The sequence below is a fragment of the Lissotriton vulgaris genome, unplaced genomic scaffold (assembly GCF_964263255.1).
Source record: "Lissotriton vulgaris unplaced genomic scaffold, aLisVul1.2 SCAFFOLD_975, whole genome shotgun sequence".
Classification (NCBI taxonomy): Eukaryota; Metazoa; Chordata; class Amphibia; order Caudata; family Salamandridae; genus Lissotriton; species Lissotriton vulgaris.
The window spans coordinates 552044-570895 of NW_028241737.1; the positions used below are offsets into that span (position 1 = coordinate 552044).

At 46.9% G+C, this 18852-nt stretch overlaps 13 non-coding genes across 13 annotated transcripts; all 13 read left to right on the forward strand.

Moving 5' to 3' along the window:
- Nucleotides 1-468: 468 nt before the first annotated feature.
- On the forward strand, nucleotides 469-540 carry TRNAG-UCC (transfer RNA glycine (anticodon UCC)). The gene has a single exon. It is a non-coding gene; the product is annotated as a tRNA-Gly (tRNA).
- A 910-nt stretch (nucleotides 541-1450) lies between these two features.
- TRNAM-CAU (transfer RNA methionine (anticodon CAU)) lies at nucleotides 1451-1522 on the forward strand. The gene has a single exon. It is a non-coding gene; the product is annotated as a tRNA-Met (tRNA).
- Nucleotides 1523-2068: 546 nt separating this feature from the next.
- TRNAG-CCC (transfer RNA glycine (anticodon CCC)) lies at nucleotides 2069-2140 on the forward strand. Its single transcript has one exon. It is a non-coding gene; the product is annotated as a tRNA-Gly (tRNA).
- Nucleotides 2141-3044: 904 nt separating this feature from the next.
- TRNAM-CAU (transfer RNA methionine (anticodon CAU)) lies at nucleotides 3045-3116 on the forward strand. Its single transcript has one exon. It is a non-coding gene; the product is annotated as a tRNA-Met (tRNA).
- Nucleotides 3117-3663: 547 nt separating this feature from the next.
- On the forward strand, nucleotides 3664-3735 carry TRNAG-UCC (transfer RNA glycine (anticodon UCC)). The gene has a single exon. It is a non-coding gene; the product is annotated as a tRNA-Gly (tRNA).
- Nucleotides 3736-4645: 910 nt separating this feature from the next.
- Nucleotides 4646-4717, forward strand: TRNAM-CAU (transfer RNA methionine (anticodon CAU)). The gene has a single exon. It is a non-coding gene; the product is annotated as a tRNA-Met (tRNA).
- Nucleotides 4718-5263: 546 nt separating this feature from the next.
- TRNAG-CCC (transfer RNA glycine (anticodon CCC)) lies at nucleotides 5264-5335 on the forward strand. The gene has a single exon. It is a non-coding gene; the product is annotated as a tRNA-Gly (tRNA).
- Nucleotides 5336-6239: 904 nt separating this feature from the next.
- On the forward strand, nucleotides 6240-6311 carry TRNAM-CAU (transfer RNA methionine (anticodon CAU)). The gene has a single exon. It is a non-coding gene; the product is annotated as a tRNA-Met (tRNA).
- A 547-nt stretch (nucleotides 6312-6858) lies between these two features.
- Nucleotides 6859-6930, forward strand: TRNAG-UCC (transfer RNA glycine (anticodon UCC)). The gene has a single exon. It is a non-coding gene; the product is annotated as a tRNA-Gly (tRNA).
- A 910-nt stretch (nucleotides 6931-7840) lies between these two features.
- TRNAM-CAU (transfer RNA methionine (anticodon CAU)) lies at nucleotides 7841-7912 on the forward strand. The gene has a single exon. It is a non-coding gene; the product is annotated as a tRNA-Met (tRNA).
- Nucleotides 7913-8458: 546 nt separating this feature from the next.
- On the forward strand, nucleotides 8459-8530 carry TRNAG-CCC (transfer RNA glycine (anticodon CCC)). Its single transcript has one exon. It is a non-coding gene; the product is annotated as a tRNA-Gly (tRNA).
- A 904-nt stretch (nucleotides 8531-9434) lies between these two features.
- Nucleotides 9435-9506, forward strand: TRNAM-CAU (transfer RNA methionine (anticodon CAU)). The gene has a single exon. It is a non-coding gene; the product is annotated as a tRNA-Met (tRNA).
- A 547-nt stretch (nucleotides 9507-10053) lies between these two features.
- On the forward strand, nucleotides 10054-10125 carry TRNAG-UCC (transfer RNA glycine (anticodon UCC)). The gene has a single exon. It is a non-coding gene; the product is annotated as a tRNA-Gly (tRNA).
- The last annotated feature ends 8727 nt before the right edge of the window (nucleotides 10126-18852 follow it).

The following is an 18852-nucleotide window of genomic DNA, read 5'->3' on the forward strand; positions in this document are numbered from 1 at the left end:
TATGTGAGAAAATACTTGTCAAATATCTGTGTCTGCTGAAATACAAGAGAGGGATCATCAAATGATCCACCCTGTACTTTGAAAGTAAAGACACACAATAATAAGCATAAATGACTGGTGGGACCTTCAAACACTTTTATGGGCAGGCTTTGAATTTCATTCTTTCCTTTTTGTTCTGCTCTTATCTATCTCCTGGGCATTTAATTGAATGTTCTGTATTTCTCTTCCCTGTTTTGCTTCCCATGCTGCCTCTATATATTCTTATCTATTATTTGTAATGCAGCTTTCCATTCTTCTCTTCTGCACAGCTTTGTCCTTGGTTTCAATCCCAGTTCCTTACCCTCTGCAAAAAACTTTCTATTGCTTTTCATGTTGGTATCTAAACCAAATGCACCATTGAAGCTGGTGCAAGATAGTCATTGAACTCAGGATCCTAATGTTAAGAACCGAGAGCGCACAGATCAGAGGGCGTTGGTGGTATAGTGGTGAGCATAGCTGCCTTCCAAGCAGTTGACCCGGGTTCGATTCCCGGCCAACGCAGTACAAATACTTATATATTCTGCAAGCAGGATATATTTTAATGCAACATGTCACAAAATGGAAATATAATGAACAGATTAATCAGCCGTTATATAAAAAATAAACAAATATGTAGGCAAGCATCTCAATCGCCCCTTCTGCTATATTCATTGTCCTAATATATGATAAGTTTCATAAAGCAGAGTCACCACTCACATGTGCTGGTAAAAAATATTTACAGTGGGCAGACAATGAAAGGGCTGAGGCCCGACCACACATTATAACTCCAGCATCTCTATGTTAAAAACCATTTCCTAGGCAATATCTAGCCTCTGAAAACAATATGCAAGATCCATCGATAAATCTGGTGAAAGTCGCCAACATTTTGTGCATACTTGTGCCCTCACCTGAATGTAGCGCCACCTTGTAGACGTCGGAGGTAACTGCAGCTCAAAAAATGTTTCATCAGAGGGCAAGTTTAGAGGAATCCAAAAGGCAGATGTCCATGGAAAGAGCCCCCGACTGCAGCAGGAAGGTTGGATGCTTCAAATTTGCATAGTTTCCAGTCCAACGTCCTCTCATGTACCGAACGCTCCCAAACGCTCAAAAGCCTTACACCGGGCAAGCCCTCACCGGGTAGATCTCTGGCTCCCAGGTAAAGCCAAATCCTGAGCATGCTAGCACTAGGATCACAGAGAGAGAGAGACAGAGAGTGTTGGAGAGCTGCTGTCTTGATAAAGGCCTGAAACGGCTAGTGCGTAAGAGGGTCTGGACTATCAGTTATGACTGATTGTGAGAGGGGAAGATGAAGATTTTCTGCACCCAGCATGCCTTGCGATATAATTAGGCAAATGAGGTGAGAGCCCGACCAATGCCACTTCACTCCGCTGAATGCCTCCTCATCTGCATAAAGAGATCACCTTCATGAACGAGCAGAGTGGCGCAGCGGAAGCGTGCTGGGCCCATAACCCAGAGGTCGATGGATCGAAACCATCCTCTGCTAATTTTGCTTGACTTTCCTTCCAAGGACCAAGCTGTCGTTTCCACACTGCCAGAAAGGAAAAGCGCAAGCTTGTGCCAGCTATGTGAGAAAAGACTTCTCAACTATCTGTGTCTGTGTAATACAAGAGTGTTCGTGAAAGGATCAACCCTGTACTTTGAAAGTAAAGACACACAACTATAACCATAAATGACTGGTGGGAGCTTCACACAACTTTCTGGGCATGCTTTGAATTTCATTCTTCCCTTTTTTTTCTGCTCTTATCTATCTCCTGGGCATTTCATGGAATGTTCTCTCTTTCTCTTCCCTGCTTTGCTTCCCATGCTGCCTATATATGCTGATTTCTACTTTTTGTACTGTTGCATTTCATTTCTTCTCTTCTGCACAACTTTGTCCTTGGTTTCAATCCCCAGTTCCTTACCCTCTGCAAAAAACGTTCTACTACTTCTCATGTTGGTATCGAAACCAAATGCACCATTGAAGCTGTTGCAAGATAGTCATTGATTTCGGGAACGTAATATTTAGAACCGAGAGCACACACATCAGAGGGCGTTGGTGGTATAGTGGTGAGCATAGCTGCTTCCCAAGCAGTTGACCCGGGTTCGATTCCCGGCCAACGCAGTGAAAATGCTTATATATTCTGCAAGCAGGACATATTTTAATGCAACATGTCTCAAAATGGAAATTTCATGAACAGATTAATCAGCCATATATAAAAAAATAAACAAATACATAGGCAAACATCTCAATCGCACCTTCTGATACATTCATTGTCCTAATATATGATAAGTTTTATAAAGCAGAGTCACAACTCACATGTGCTGGTAATAAATATGTTACAGTGGGCAAACAATGGAAGGGCTGAGGCCCGACCAGACATTATAACTCCAACATCTCTATGTTAAAAAGCATTTCTAGGCAATATCTAGCCTCTGAAAAAAATATGCAAGATCCACCGATAAATCTGGCAAAAGTCCCTAACATTTTGTGCATACTTGTGCACTTACCAGAATGTAGCGCCACCTTGTAGCTGTCGAAGGTAATTGCTGCTCACAAAATGTTTTATCAGAAGGCAAGTTGAGAGGAATCCTAGAGGCAGATGTCCATGGAAAGAGCCGCTCACTGCAGCAGGAATGTTGGATGCTTCAAATTCGCAGAGTTTCCTGTCCAACGTCCACTCACGTCCCGAACGCTCCCAAACGCTCAAAAGCCTCACACCGGGCAAGCCCTCACCGGGTAGATCTCTGGCTCCCAGGTAAAGCCAAATCCTGAGCATGCTAGTGCTAGGATCACAGAGAGAGAGAGAGAGGGTTCATGACATGCTGTCTTGATAAAGGTCTGAAACGGCTAGTGCCTAAGAGTGTCTGACTTTCAGTTATGACTGATTGTGAGAGGGGAAGATGAAGTTTTTCTGTACCCAGCATGCCTTGCAATATACTTAGGCAAATGAGGTGAGAGCCGTACCAATCCCACGCTACTCTGCTTAATGCTCCCTATCTGCATAAAAAGAACACTTTCACAACAGAGCAGAGTGGCGCAGCGGAAGCGTGCTGGGCCCATAACCCAGAGGTCGATGGATCGAAACCATCCTCTGCTAATTTTGCTTGACTTTCCTTCCAAGGACCAAGCTGTCATTTCCACGCTGCCAGCAAGGAAAAGCACAAGCTTGTGCCAGCTATGTGAGAAAATACTTGTCAAATATCTGTGTCTGCTGAAATACAAGAGAGGGATCATCAAATGATCCACCCTGTACTTTGAAAGTAAAGACACACACTAATAAGCATAAATGACTGGTGGGACCTTCAAACACTTTTATGGGCAGGCTTTGAATTTCATTCTTTCCTTTTTGTTCTGCTCTTATCTATCTCCTGGGCATTTAATTGAATGTTCTGTATTTCTCTTCCCTGTTTTGCTTCCCATGCTGCCTCTATATATTCTTATCTATTATTTGTAATGCAGCTTTCCATTCTTCTCTTCTGCACAGCTTTGTCCTTGGTTTCAATCCCAGTTCCTTACCCTCTGCAAAAAACTTTCTATTGCTTTTCATGTTGGTATCTAAACCAAATGCACCATTGAAGCTGGTGCAAGATAGTCATTGAACTCAGGATCCTAATGTTAAGAACCGAGAGCGCACAGATCAGAGGGCGTTGGTGGTATAGTGGTGAGCATAGCTGCCTTCCAAGCAGTTGACCCGGGTTCGATTCCCGGCCAACGCAGTACAAATACTTATATATTCTGCAAGCAGGATATATTTTAATGCAACATGTCACAAAATGGAAATATAATGAACAGATTAATCAGCCGTTATATAAAAAATAAACAAATATGTAGGCAAGCATCTCAATCGCCCCTTCTGCTATATTCATTGTCCTAATATATGATAAGTTTCATAAAGCAGAGTCACCACTCACATGTGCTGGTAAAAAATATTTACAGTGGGCAGACAATGAAAGGGCTGAGGCCCGACCACACATTATAACTCCAGCATCTCTATGTTAAAAACCATTTCCTAGGCAATATCTAGCCTCTGAAAACAATATGCAAGATCCATCGATAAATCTGGTGAAAGTCGCCAACATTTTGTGCATACTTGTGCCCTCACCTGAATGTAGCGCCACCTTGTAGACGTCGGAGGTAACTGCAGCTCAAAAAATGTTTCATCAGAGGGCAAGTTTAGAGGAATCCAAAAGGCAGATGTCCATGGAAAGAGCCCCCGACTGCAGCAGGAAGGTTGGATGCTTCAAATTTGCATAGTTTCCAGTCCAACGTCCTCTCATGTACCGAACGCTCCCAAACGCTCAAAAGCCTTACACCGGGCAAGCCCTCACCGGGTAGATCTCTGGCTCCCAGGTAAAGCCAAATCCTGAGCATGCTAGCACTAGGATCACAGAGAGAGAGAGACAGAGAGTGTTGGAGAGCTGCTGTCTTGATAAAGGCCTGAAACGGCTAGTGCGTAAGAGGGTCTGGACTATCAGTTATGACTGATTGTGAGAGGGGAAGATGAAGATTTTCTGCACCCAGCATGCCTTGCGATATAATTAGGCAAATGAGGTGAGAGCCCGACCAATGCCACTTCACTCCGCTGAATGCCTCCTCATCTGCATAAAGAGATCACCTTCATGAACGAGCAGAGTGGCGCAGCGGAAGCGTGCTGGGCCCATAACCCAGAGGTCGATGGATCGAAACCATCCTCTGCTATATTTGCTTGACTTTCCTTCCAAGGACCAAGCTGTCATTTCCACACTGCCAGAAAGGAAAAGCGCAAGCTTGTGCCAGCTATGTGAGAAAAGACTTCTCAACTATCTGTGTCTGTGTAATACAAGAGTGTTCGTGAAAGGATCAACCCTGTACTTTGAAAGTAAAGACACACAACTATAACCATAAATGACTGGTGGGAGCTTCACACAACTTTCTGGGCATGCTTTGAATTTCATTCTTCCCTTTTTTTTCTGCTCTTATCTATCTCCTGGGCATTTCATGGAATGTTCTCTCTTTCTCTTCCCTGCTTTGCTTCCCATGCTGCCTATATATGCTGATTTCTACTTTTTGTACTGTTGCATTTCATTTCTTCTCTTCTGCACAACTTTGTCCTTGGTTTCAATCCCCAGTTCCTTACCCTCTGCAAAAAACGTTCTACTACTTCTCATGTTGGTATCGAAACCAAATGCACCATTGAAGCTGTTGCAAGATAGTCATTGATTTCGGGAACGTAATATTTAGAACCGAGAGCACACACATCAGAGGGCGTTGGTGGTATAGTGGTGAGCATAGCTGCTTCCCAAGCAGTTGACCCGGGTTCGATTCCCGGCCAACGCAGTGAAAATGCTTATATATTCTGCAAGCAGGACATATTTTAATGCAACATGTCTCAAAATGGAAATTTCATGAACAGATTAATCAGCCATATATAAAAAAATAAACAAATACATAGGCAAACATCTCAATCGCACCTTCTGATACATTCATTGTCCTAATATATGATAAGTTTTATAAAGCAGAGTCACAACTCACATGTGCTGGTAATAAATATGTTACAGTGGGCAAACAATGGAAGGGCTGAGGCCCGACCAGACATTATAACTCCAACATCTCTATGTTAAAAAGCATTTCTAGGCAATATCTAGCCTCTGAAAAAAATATGCAAGATCCACCGATAAATCTGGCAAAAGTCCCTAACATTTTGTGCATACTTGTGCACTTACCAGAATGTAGCGCCACCTTGTAGCTGTCGAAGGTAATTGCTGCTCACAAAATGTTTTATCAGAAGGCAAGTTGAGAGGAATCCTAGAGGCAGATGTCCATGGAAAGAGCCGCTCACTGCAGCAGGAATGTTGGATGCTTCAAATTCGCAGAGTTTCCTGTCCAACGTCCACTCACGTCCCGAACGCTCCCAAACGCTCAAAAGCCTCACACCGGGCAAGCCCTCACCGGGTAGATCTCTGGCTCCCAGGTAAAGCCAAATCCTGAGCATGCTAGTGCTAGGATCACAGAGAGAGAGAGAGAGGGTTCATGACATGCTGTCTTGATAAAGGTCTGAAACGGCTAGTGCCTAAGAGTGTCTGACTTTCAGTTATGACTGATTGTGAGAGGGGAAGATGAAGTTTTTCTGTACCCAGCATGCCTTGCAATATACTTAGGCAAATGAGGTGAGAGCCGTACCAATCCCACGCTACTCTGCTTAATGCTCCCTATCTGCATAAAAAGAACACTTTCACAACAGAGCAGAGTGGCGCAGCGGAAGCGTGCTGGGCCCATAACCCAGAGGTCGATGGATCGAAACCATCCTCTGCTAATTTTGCTTGACTTTCCTTCCAAGGACCAAGCTGTCATTTCCACGCTGCCAGCAAGGAAAAGCACAAGCTTGTGCCAGCTATGTGAGAAAATACTTGTCAAATATCTGTGTCTGCTGAAATACAAGAGAGGGATCATCAAATGATCCACCCTGTACTTTGAAAGTAAAGACACACACTAATAAGCATAAATGACTGGTGGGACCTTCAAACACTTTTATGGGCAGGCTTTGAATTTCATTCTTTCCTTTTTGTTCTGCTCTTATCTATCTCCTGGGCATTTAATTGAATGTTCTGTATTTCTCTTCCCTGTTTTGCTTCCCATGCTGCCTCTATATATTCTTATCTATTATTTGTAATGCAGCTTTCCATTCTTCTCTTCTGCACAGCTTTGTCCTTGGTTTCAATCCCAGTTCCTTACCCTCTGCAAAAAACTTTCTATTGCTTTTCATGTTGGTATCTAAACCAAATGCACCATTGAAGCTGGTGCAAGATAGTCATTGAACTCAGGATCCTAATGTTAAGAACCGAGAGCGCACAGATCAGAGGGCGTTGGTGGTATAGTGGTGAGCATAGCTGCCTTCCAAGCAGTTGACCCGGGTTCGATTCCCGGCCAACGCAGTACAAATACTTATATATTCTGCAAGCAGGATATATTTTAATGCAACATGTCACAAAATGGAAATATAATGAACAGATTAATCAGCCGTTATATAAAAAATAAACAAATATGTAGGCAAGCATCTCAATCGCCCCTTCTGCTATATTCATTGTCCTAATATATGATAAGTTTCATAAAGCAGAGTCACCACTCACATGTGCTGGTAAAAAATATTTACAGTGGGCAGACAATGAAAGGGCTGAGGCCCGACCACACATTATAACTCCAGCATCTCTATGTTAAAAACCATTTCCTAGGCAATATCTAGCCTCTGAAAACAATATGCAAGATCCATCGATAAATCTGGTGAAAGTCGCCAACATTTTGTGCATACTTGTGCCCTCACCTGAATGTAGCGCCACCTTGTAGACGTCGGAGGTAACTGCAGCTCAAAAAATGTTTCATCAGAGGGCAAGTTTAGAGGAATCCAAAAGGCAGATGTCCATGGAAAGAGCCCCCGACTGCAGCAGGAAGGTTGGATGCTTCAAATTTGCATAGTTTCCAGTCCAACGTCCTCTCATGTACCGAACGCTCCCAAACGCTCAAAAGCCTTACACCGGGCAAGCCCTCACCGGGTAGATCTCTGGCTCCCAGGTAAAGCCAAATCCTGAGCATGCTAGCACTAGGATCACAGAGAGAGAGAGACAGAGAGTGTTGGAGAGCTGCTGTCTTGATAAAGGCCTGAAACGGCTAGTGCGTAAGAGGGTCTGGACTATCAGTTATGACTGATTGTGAGAGGGGAAGATGAAGATTTTCTGCACCCAGCATGCCTTGCGATATAATTAGGCAAATGAGGTGAGAGCCCGACCAATGCCACTTCACTCCGCTGAATGCCTCCTCATCTGCATAAAGAGATCACCTTCATGAACGAGCAGAGTGGCGCAGCGGAAGCGTGCTGGGCCCATAACCCAGAGGTCGATGGATCGAAACCATCCTCTGCTAATTTTGCTTGACTTTCCTTCCAAGGACCAAGCTGTCATTTCCACACTGCCAGAAAGGAAAAGCGCAAGCTTGTGCCAGCTATGTGAGAAAAGACTTCTCAACTATCTGTGTCTGTGTAATACAAGAGTGTTCGTGAAAGGATCAACCCTGTACTTTGAAAGTAAAGACACACAACTATAACCATAAATGACTGGTGGGAGCTTCACACAACTTTCTGGGCATGCTTTGAATTTCATTCTTCCCTTTTTTTTCTGCTCTTATCTATCTCCTGGGCATTTCATGGAATGTTCTCTCTTTCTCTTCCCTGCTTTGCTTCCCATGCTGCCTATATATGCTGATTTCTACTTTTTGTACTGTTGCATTTCATTTCTTCTCTTCTGCACAACTTTGTCCTTGGTTTCAATCCCCAGTTCCTTACCCTCTGCAAAAAACGTTCTACTACTTCTCATGTTGGTATCGAAACCAAATGCACCATTGAAGCTGTTGCAAGATAGTCATTGATTTCGGGAACGTAATATTTAGAACCGAGAGCACACACATCAGAGGGCGTTGGTGGTATAGTGGTGAGCATAGCTGCTTCCCAAGCAGTTGACCCGGGTTCGATTCCCGGCCAACGCAGTGAAAATGCTTATATATTCTGCAAGCAGGACATATTTTAATGCAACATGTCTCAAAATGGAAATTTCATGAACAGATTAATCAGCCATATATAAAAAAATAAACAAATACATAGGCAAACATCTCAATCGCACCTTCTGATACATTCATTGTCCTAATATATGATAAGTTTTATAAAGCAGAGTCACAACTCACATGTGCTGGTAATAAATATGTTACAGTGGGCAAACAATGGAAGGGCTGAGGCCCGACCAGACATTATAACTCCAACATCTCTATGTTAAAAAGCATTTCTAGGCAATATCTAGCCTCTGAAAAAAATATGCAAGATCCACCGATAAATCTGGCAAAAGTCCCTAACATTTTGTGCATACTTGTGCACTTACCAGAATGTAGCGCCACCTTGTAGCTGTCGAAGGTAATTGCTGCTCACAAAATGTTTTATCAGAAGGCAAGTTGAGAGGAATCCTAGAGGCAGATGTCCATGGAAAGAGCCGCTCACTGCAGCAGGAATGTTGGATGCTTCAAATTCGCAGAGTTTCCTGTCCAACGTCCACTCACGTCCCGAACGCTCCCAAACGCTCAAAAGCCTCACACCGGGCAAGCCCTCACCGGGTAGATCTCTGGCTCCCAGGTAAAGCCAAATCCTGAGCATGCTAGTGCTAGGATCACAGAGAGAGAGAGAGAGGGTTCATGACATGCTGTCTTGATAAAGGTCTGAAACGGCTAGTGCCTAAGAGTGTCTGACTTTCAGTTATGACTGATTGTGAGAGGGGAAGATGAAGTTTTTCTGTACCCAGCATGCCTTGCAATATACTTAGGCAAATGAGGTGAGAGCCGTACCAATCCCACGCTACTCTGCTTAATGCTCCCTATCTGCATAAAAAGAACACTTTCACAACAGAGCAGAGTGGCGCAGCGGAAGCGTGCTGGGCCCATAACCCAGAGGTCGATGGATCGAAACCATCCTCTGCTAATTTTGCTTGACTTTCCTTCCAAGGACCAAGCTGTCATTTCCACGCTGCCAGCAAGGAAAAGCACAAGCTTGTGCCAGCTATGTGAGAAAATACTTGTCAAATATCTGTGTCTGCTGAAATACAAGAGAGGGATCATCAAATGATCCACCCTGTACTTTGAAAGTAAAGACACACAATAATAAGCATAAATGACTGGTGGGACCTTCAAACACTTTTATGGGCAGGCTTTGAATTTCATTCTTTCCTTTTTGTTCTGCTCTTATCTATCTCCTGGGCATTTAATTGAATGTTCTGTATTTCTCTTCCCTGTTTTGCTTCCCATGCTGCCTCTATATATTCTTATCTATTATTTGTAATGCAGCTTTCCATTCTTCTCTTCTGCACAGCTTTGTCCTTGGTTTCAATCCCAGTTCCTTACCCTCTGCAAAAAACTTTCTATTGCTTTTCATGTTGGTATCTAAACCAAATGCACCATTGAAGCTGGTGCAAGATAGTCATTGAACTCAGGATCCTAATGTTAAGAACCGAGAGCGCACAGATCAGAGGGCGTTGGTGGTATAGTGGTGAGCATAGCTGCCTTCCAAGCAGTTGACCCGGGTTCGATTCCCGGCCAACGCAGTACAAATACTTATATATTCTGCAAGCAGGATATATTTTAATGCAACATGTCACAAAATGGAAATATAATGAACAGATTAATCAGCCGTTATATAAAAAATAAACAAATATGTAGGCAAGCATCTCAATCGCCCCTTCTGCTATATTCATTGTCCTAATATATGATAAGTTTCATAAAGCAGAGTCACCACTTGTGAGAAGTTGGCCTGGTATATAATGCTCACTAGTTCTAGTGATCACTTTGTACCATGCCAAGCAACCCTTATGATGATGGTTGTAATTCAACCTTGTAGACCAGTTATCCTAGTGGTAACGTGGACAAAGCAGTCTTAGGCTAAACTCTGAAAGGCATGTGAAGCCAGCTGTTATACCACACACAACCCCCTTGAATACCAAATGAAAGGGACACCACACAGATATATATTGAAAATATATATTGATTTATTAACTATTAAAATCCCCTGGACTCTTTATGAGCACAGAAGCACAAGCGTAAAATCACAAGACAGTTTAAAATACACAAAAGTTGCACAATATGGATGAGCCCTAGGGGCCACCTAAACCATATACTAAATAAGTGGTATAAGAGATACCAGGAGGAAAGTGAAGAGGCCTAGGGCCTTGGGAATCGCTGGAGCTATTCGAGACTGGAGTTAACTAAGTCGGGAAAGGCCCACGGGACTCGGGTGCAGTGTTCAAAGTGCACGCACTTCTCAATACAAAGTCTATGGTGCGTAAAAAGCACAAAGTTAGAAAGTTAGGAACCTTCCGAGTGACCTACGGAGCTGAAACTTAAAACACAGGCCCTTGGGATGTGTACCAGTGCAGGAGCACCGGCGGAGCTGAGTTACCTCACCCACAGGAAGCGGGTGCACAGGGTCGAAGATGTGTCGGGTTTCGTCACGCTGGTCGATGGTGCTTGGAGCAGGAGATGCTGCAGGCGGCTCGATGAGAAGAGTTCCGGTGGATCCAAGGGTGGATCTGAAGATGTGAAGACCTGAAAGCAGAGGGGACAGTGTTCAAAGTCACTAGCCAGTGACTGCCGTGGAACCAGAGTGGAACCAGGTGATGTCGGGTGCAAACAGGCGTTGTCGGGTAGCTTCTTTCTGCAGCCACGTGGATACCCGGGGTCGAGGACGTCCAGGAGTCGGTCACGAGCTGTCCCACGTAGGCCTCTCGCTGTTGGCGGTGTCGGCGACCTGATCGGAGCAAACAGGCCTTGGCAAATGCAAGCCACGCAGGAGTTGAAAGATGCTGTTCACTCGGACCAGCAAGGTCAGAGCGGGTGCTCCTTTTCACAGGAGCTTGGGTAGGTCTGGAGCAACCAGACCTGCTGTTTAAATCTTCGGGTTCGTCGCCAAGATGGCCGCTGGCCACGTGGCTAGTGGCCGGGATGGCGCGTCGAGTGGCACAGTGCAAAAGGGCCCCACGCAGATCGTGGAGATGCTGGGGGGCTGATCTTCGGTGCAAGGGCTGCTCGGTGGTGGGGGTTCTCAATCCCCAAAGCACAACGTCGAGGATGCCTCAGAAGCTGCGCAGTCAGCTTTTCGGGTGTCTTTCAAGAGGTCCGGTCCCACGTCACTCGGTGCCTCCACGGGTCCCTTCTTTGCAGGGACTGTGGATCGGGCTCTGAGAGGTCTGGGAATCTGGTTCTTGTCGGGCTCTGGGCTCGGGCTCCGGCGGGAGGCGGCGGCAAAGCAGACGTCGAGTTGCTGGTTGGTACCTGTGTTCACAGGGTGGTCACTCCTTGGCCACAAGGGAGATTCTTCTTCAGTCTTCTGTGCAGCAGAATGTCGAAGTCCAGTCTTCTTCTTAGTTTAAGTTGATTTCGGGATGATCTGCTGTGCAATGGCACTGCTCCCCCTCTTATTCCAATCTAGGGGGTGGATCACCTACTAGGTCCCTCCTCTGGGAGGAACCAGGAAGGGGGGTGGTTACACCCCCTTTCCTTTGTCCAGCTCCGCGCCAGGACTGGGGCTGGAAGGCCCCAGAACCGGTTTGGACTGGCCTATGCACGGGGACACCTTGTGTGCCCCGGGCATGTCTGATTCTTTTCAGCCCTGTCCTACCTAATACACAAAATCCTGTCTGGGGTGGTGCTCGCACCTCCCAAGGCAGGAAACCCTTTGTCCAGGCCACCATCTGCCGAGTTTCGGTCAGCAGCAGGAGGCCAGACTTGTGTCTGTGGTGGCAGCGTCCATTTTGTGAAGCTGAGGCTCTGTTTAACTTTAACCGGGGTTAAGGCTACACACATGTCGTGTCCCTCTAGAAGGGTGGAATGCTATCCCCGTCGCCAGAATTGGCGAGGGGATAGTATTCCAATTCGTATGACACCTTACTCGACATGTTTTGATAAAGCCAAACCAAAGATAGCATTTAACCGCGAGGATTATAATGCACTTAAGAGTATATGGTATGGCAATATCCCGGAACAGCTTAGGGAGTTGTTCCCGACAGCTGCAGACAGGCTCAGCTCATGCTAGAGCACCATCTCACATATTTCCAAGCACTCTGCCTCCAGGATTGATGAGGCCTTCCATAGGAGTGGCTGATAGGAACATATGTGTCCAGTTTAGGGTTAGGCACAGACATACTGTACCTAAGTAAGAGGTGGGTACACCGACTTACCCCAGCTGAGTGATCAGCCAGTTGTGTCAAATATGGAGGCCAGGCCAGGGGTGGCATAATATATGCTGCAGCCCCTGGTAGGCCTTGGATACACCTATGCCCTGGGTACCTATGGTACACTGTTACAGGGGCCTATAAGGTGAACCAATTCCAATTGTTTTATGCACCTAAGGTACATGGAGTCCATTTTAAGGAGAGAGCAATCGGCCTGGGGCCCTGAATAGCAGGATCCCAGGCCAACTAAGTCAAAAACCAGCTAAACACCAGGCAAAAAGTTTGGGGGTAACCATAGTCAGATATCCACCTTCCTACATAACCCCCCCCCAAACGAAAGGAGATAAGGCTATCCTTGACCAGGTAAGCCTATATTGCCTAAGTGGCCATATAAGGAAGTACCAGCTCTGGCTTGGTAACCCCCTGTCTCATGGTCCACTAAGCAATCCCTCACCCTAAGGGTATCTGAGGGTCTCCACCATAGGGAATCTCTACCTGTGGTGTGTCTTTGCAAAGTCAAAGGCTGGTGTTGGGATGGAGTACTGAAGTGAGTTTCCTCTGTAGGGCTCAGCTTCCTCCAATCACTCTCCACCATGTGTGCCTTTCTTTCTCTGACTGAGTTGCACTGTGCTCTCAGGGTCAACCTCTGGCTACCTAAAGCTGGAGGCTGGGTCCCTCTGTTTGGCTTACTGGAGGGACAGGTCAGGTTTGGGCCCTTAGGGTCCCAGGTTTGGCTGTGCCCAACAATATCCATCTGGGGGAGGTCCCTAACTACATTTAAGGGGGATCCCTCAGGAGTTTTTAAAGCTTGCACCTCGCTAGGGCTACTAGTTTCGGTGCCCCTAATCTGCTGATGGGGGTGCTTTATTTGACAGGGGGCCCTTTGGGTCTCACTGTCCTTCTTGTCCTCTGCAGCCCTGGGCTGAGTAAGGCAAGGTAGAGAGGGGCAGGTTACCTGCTCCAGACTGGGTCCCTCCTGAGAAGGGTCCACTGCCATCAGAGGCTCTGTCAGGCCAGGCCTAACAACCTCTGGGACAGTTCCTTCATCAGGGGTAAGATCAGTTCCCTGAGGAGGCTGATCCTTTCCTAAAGTCTGGTGGGAGGGAGATTTCTCTTCCTCCTCAATGCTCTCTGTTTGGGTGGAGTGATCCATCATTTCAGGCTTCACTACCCATGTATCAGTTTGAGTTTGGGCTGTGGCCATCACAGCCCCACCAACCTTTTCAGGAGGAGACTCAGTTTGGGTATGGGCTGTTACTAGTACAGCCCTGCTACTCTTTTCAGGAGGGAAGTTATCTAAAGATGGGGCTGAGGTTTGCTCAGCCCTCCCAACCTTTTCAGGAAGGACATCTTGAATTGGGGCTGTAGCCATTACAGCCCCACTAACCTTTCCATGGAGATTTACCATTCTAGAATGGGTTTGCTGTTCAACCTCAGCCCAGGCTGAGATTTCCAAATCATTACCCAGTAGGCAATCTACAGGCAAGTTTGCTGACACTGCCACTCTCTTTGGGCCAGTGACACCTCCCCAGCTAAGATTGACTACTGCCATGGGATGATTGGATTCTATGCCATCAATGTTTGTCACCTGATATTTGGCATCAGGTAAAAGTTGCCTTGAGGGGACTAGACATTCAGCCACCATGGTGATGCTAGCCCCTGTGTCTCTGAAGGCCTCAACTTTCAAACCATTGATGAGGGGCTCCTGTCTATACTTGCTCAAAGTGTTTGGGCAAGCTGTGAAATTGGCAAACCCCATGCCAGTCTCATAGACAAGAGTATCTGAGTTAGGGGACCTGGATAGGCCAGAGTCCACCTGTCCTCCAAAAGTAAACCCACCCAAATTCTTGGGGGTGCTCCCACCACCTGGGGGACCACTGCTAACAGTGACAGGAGGTGTTGGAGCCTTACCTGGAGGTATATTCTCCTTATTGCCATTCTTGGGACAACAGCTATCTGTTTTGTAATGCCCCACCTGTTTACAGGTATGACAATAAGGCTTTTTCTGGGATGCAGAAGTGTCTTGGGACCCACCCCCATTCTTGGAGTTTTGGGGCCCTGGGGAAGTCTTTTCCTTACTTTTATCCCCACCCTTCTCTTGAGGCTTGGTAGTCTCTTTCTTTTGGTCACCACCCTGGTTCTTAGGCCTGATCCTGGTTCTGACCCATTTGTCTGCCCTCCTACCCAATTCTTGTGGGGAGGTCAGATCAGAGTCAACCAGGTGCTGATGTAGAAGCTGATTTTGACAATTACTTAAGATTTGCTCTCTCATAATTAAATTATACAATCCTGTATAGTCAGTAACCTTACTTCCGAGCAACCAGCCCTCCAGAGCCTTAGTGGCACATTCAACAAATTCAGACCAGTCCTGAGTCTGTGTCTTCTGGGTATCTCTGAACATTAACCTGTACTGTTCAGTGGTTAAGCCTAACCCATCAATCAGAGCACTCTTCAGGACCATGTAGTTTCTAGAATCCTCATCACTAACTGTGAGGAGTCTGTCTCTGCCTCTACCTTCAAAGGAGAGCCACAAGATTGCTGCCCACTGCTCCTGAGGAATCTGCTGTACCATGCAGGCTCTCTCAAGTGCAGTCATCCATTTGTGGATATCATCCCCAGCTTTGTAGGGGGGCACAATCTTACTCAGGTTTCTTGTATCAAAAGACCTGTCTTTATCCTTCTGGATAGTGCTGCCACCAGTGGATCCTAATCCACTCTCTCTAGGCTGTCTTGCTCTAGCAAGTTTCTCCTTGGCCAGGGCAACCTCTAGTTCTTGCCTCTGGATCCTAAGCTCAGCCTCTCTCATCTTGGCCTCATGTTCCCTTCTCTGAGGGCTAGTCATCTCCTTCCTGGAGTGACCATGAGAGCCTCTAGAGACATGGGAGGTATTGGATTCACCTGAGTGATGCCTCCTCCTCCTATGGCCCTGGTTAAGTCCACCTGGGGGTCTGAATGGGTTGTTACCTGATTCATTCCCAAGTTGACTTAAGTTAGCCTGGTTCAGTCTACTGACCAGCACCTGACTATTTCTGTCATCATCTGACTCACTGCTTTCCACCTCCTCCTCCTCTTCTTCTTCCTCTACATCTACCTGAGGAGCTCCAGTGGTGGAGGCTTCCTCATCTACCAGGATGATAGGGGCAGGGGTGTCTACAGTGTCATCCTCTGAAGGATGGCCTCCTTCAGCATCCCCTGTGGGGTTTGCTTTAGAGGTCTTTAGAGCCTCAGACTGATCCAAGAGCTCTCTTAGGTGGTCTGTAGTAGGGGAAGGCCCTGTCTTCAGACCCCTTAAGACACAAAGCTGTCTTAATTCCTTAAAGGGAAAAATAGCAAACTGGGATGGTGCCCTTGGAGGGTCACTCTCAACAGGAGTAAGTCCACTGGACCCCTCTGTTCCAGACATTGCTCTAGTGTGGGTGGATGTGTTGCAATCTACCTACACTGGTGTTTACCTACTAAACCTATCTAGTAGTTGTAGCTAGGGTGTGCTACTCCCTTTGCTCTACAACAACTAAGTTCAGTAGAACTTAAGTATACTAGTCTTGTTTTATATGTACCTAGCAGGTACCTGTATGATCTTTCAAATGATAATCTCAAAGATTGTAATGGTAAAACAACAGCAAGCTCAGATCCCAATCCGCTGCTCACCAATGTGAGAAGTTGGCCTGGTATATAATGCTCACTAGTTCTAGTGATCACTTTGTACCATGCCAAGCAACCCTTATGATGATGGTTGTAATTCAACCTTGTAGACCAGTTATCCTAGTGGTAACGTGGACAAAGCAGTCTTAGGCTAAACTCTGAAAGGCATGTGAAGCCAGCTGTTATACCACACACAACCCCCTTGAATACCAAATGAAAGGGACACCACACAGATATATATTGAAAATATATATTGATTTATTAACTATTAAAATCCCCTGGACTCTTTATGAGCACAGAAGCACAAGCGTAAAATCACAAGACAGTTTAAAATACACAAAAGTTGCACAATATGGATGAGCCCTAGGGGCCACCTAAACCATATACTAAATAAGTGGTATAAGAGATACCAGGAGGAAAGTGAAGAGGCCTAGGGCCTTGGGAATCGCTGGAGCTATTCGAGACTGGAGTTAACTAAGTCGGGAAAGGCCCACGGGACTCGGGTGCAGTGTTCAAAGTGCACGCACTTCTCAATACAAAGTCTATGGTGCGTAAAAAGCACAAAGTTAGAAAGTTAGGAACCTTCCGAGTGACCTACGGAGCTGAAACTTAAAACACAGGCCCTTGGGATGTGTACCAGTGCAGGAGCACCGGCGGAGCTGAGTTACCTCACCCACAGGAAGCGGGTGCACAGGGTCGAAGATGTGTCGGGTTTCGTCACGCTGGTCGATGGTGCTTGGAGCAGGAGATGCTGCAGGCGGCTCGATGAGAAGAGTTCCGGTGGATCCAAGGGTGGATCTGAAGATGTGAAGACCTGAAAGCAGAGGGGACAGTGTTCAAAGTCACTAGCCAGTGACTGCCGTGGAACCAGAGTGGAACCAGGTGATGTCGGGTGCAAACAGGCGTTGTCGGGTAGCTTCTTTCTGCAGCCACGTGGATACCCGGGGTCGAGGACGTCCAGGAGTCGGTCACGAGCTGTCCCACGTAGGCCTCTCGCTGTTGGCGGTGTCGGCGACCTGATCGGAGCAAACAGGCCTTGGCAAATGCAAGCCACGCAGGAGTTGAAAGATGCTGTTCACTCGGACCAGCAAGGTCAGAGCGGGTGCTCCTTTTCACAGGAGCTTGGGTAGGTCTGGAGCAACCAGACCTGCTGTTTAAATCTTCGGGTTCGTCGCCAAGATGGCCGCTGGCCACGTGGCTAGTGGCCGGGATGGCGCGTCGAGTGGCACAGTGCAAAAGGGCCCCACGCAGATCGTGGAGATGCTGGGGGGCTGATCTTCGGTGCAAGGGCTGCTCGGTGGTGGGGGTTCTCAATCCCCAAAGCACAACGTCGAGGATGCCTCAGAAGCTGCGCAGTCAGCTTTTCGGGTGTCTTTCAAGAGGTCCGGTCCCACGTCACTCGGTGCCTCCACGGGTCCCTTCTTTGCAGGGACTGTGGATCGGGCTCTGAGAGGTCTGGGAATCTGGTTCTTGTCGGGCTCTGGGCTCGGGCTCCGGCGGGAGGCGGCGGCAAAGCAGACGTCGAGTTGCTGGTTGGTACCTGTGTTCACAGGGTGGTCACTCCTTGGCCACAAGGGAGATTCTTCTTCAGTCTTCTGTGCAGCAGAATGTCGAAGTCCAGTCTTCTTCTTAGTTTAAGTTGATTTCGGGATGATCTGCTGTGCAATGGCACTGCTCCCCCTCTTATTCCAATCTAGGGGGTGGATCACCTACTAGGTCCCTCCTCTGGGAGGAACCAGGAAGGGGGGTGGTTACACCCCCTTTCCTTTGTCCAGCTCCGCGCCAGGACTGGGGCTGGAAGGCCCCAGAACCGGTTTGGACTGGCCTATGCACGGGGACACCTTGTGTGCCCCGGGCATGTCTGATTCTTTTCAGCCCTGTCCTACCTAATACACAAAATCCTGTCTGGGGTGGTGCTCGCACCTCCCAAGGCAGGAAACCCTTTGTCCAGGCCACCATCTGCCGAGTTTCGGTCAGCAGCAGGAGGCCAGACTTGTGTCTGTGGTGGCAGCGTCCATTTTGTGAAGCTGAGGCTCTGTTTAACTTTAACCGGGGTTAAGGCTACACACATGTCGTGTCCCTCTAGAAGGGTGGAATGCTATCCCCGTCGCCAGAATTGGCGAGGGGATAGTATTCCAATTCGTATGACACCTTACTCGACATGTTTTGATAAAGCCAAACCAAAGATAGCATTTAACCGCGAGGATTATAATGCACTTAAGAGTATATGGTATGGCAATATCCCGGAACAGCTTAGGGAGTTGTTCCCGACAGCTGCAGACAGGCTCAGCTCATGCTAGAGCACCATCTCACATATTTCCAAGCACTCTGCCTCCAGGATTGATGAGGCCTTCCATAGGAGTGGCTGATAGGAACATATGTGTCCAGTTTAGGGTTAGGCACAGACATACTGTACCTAAGTAAGAGGTGGGTACACCGACTTACCCCAGCTGAGTGATCAGC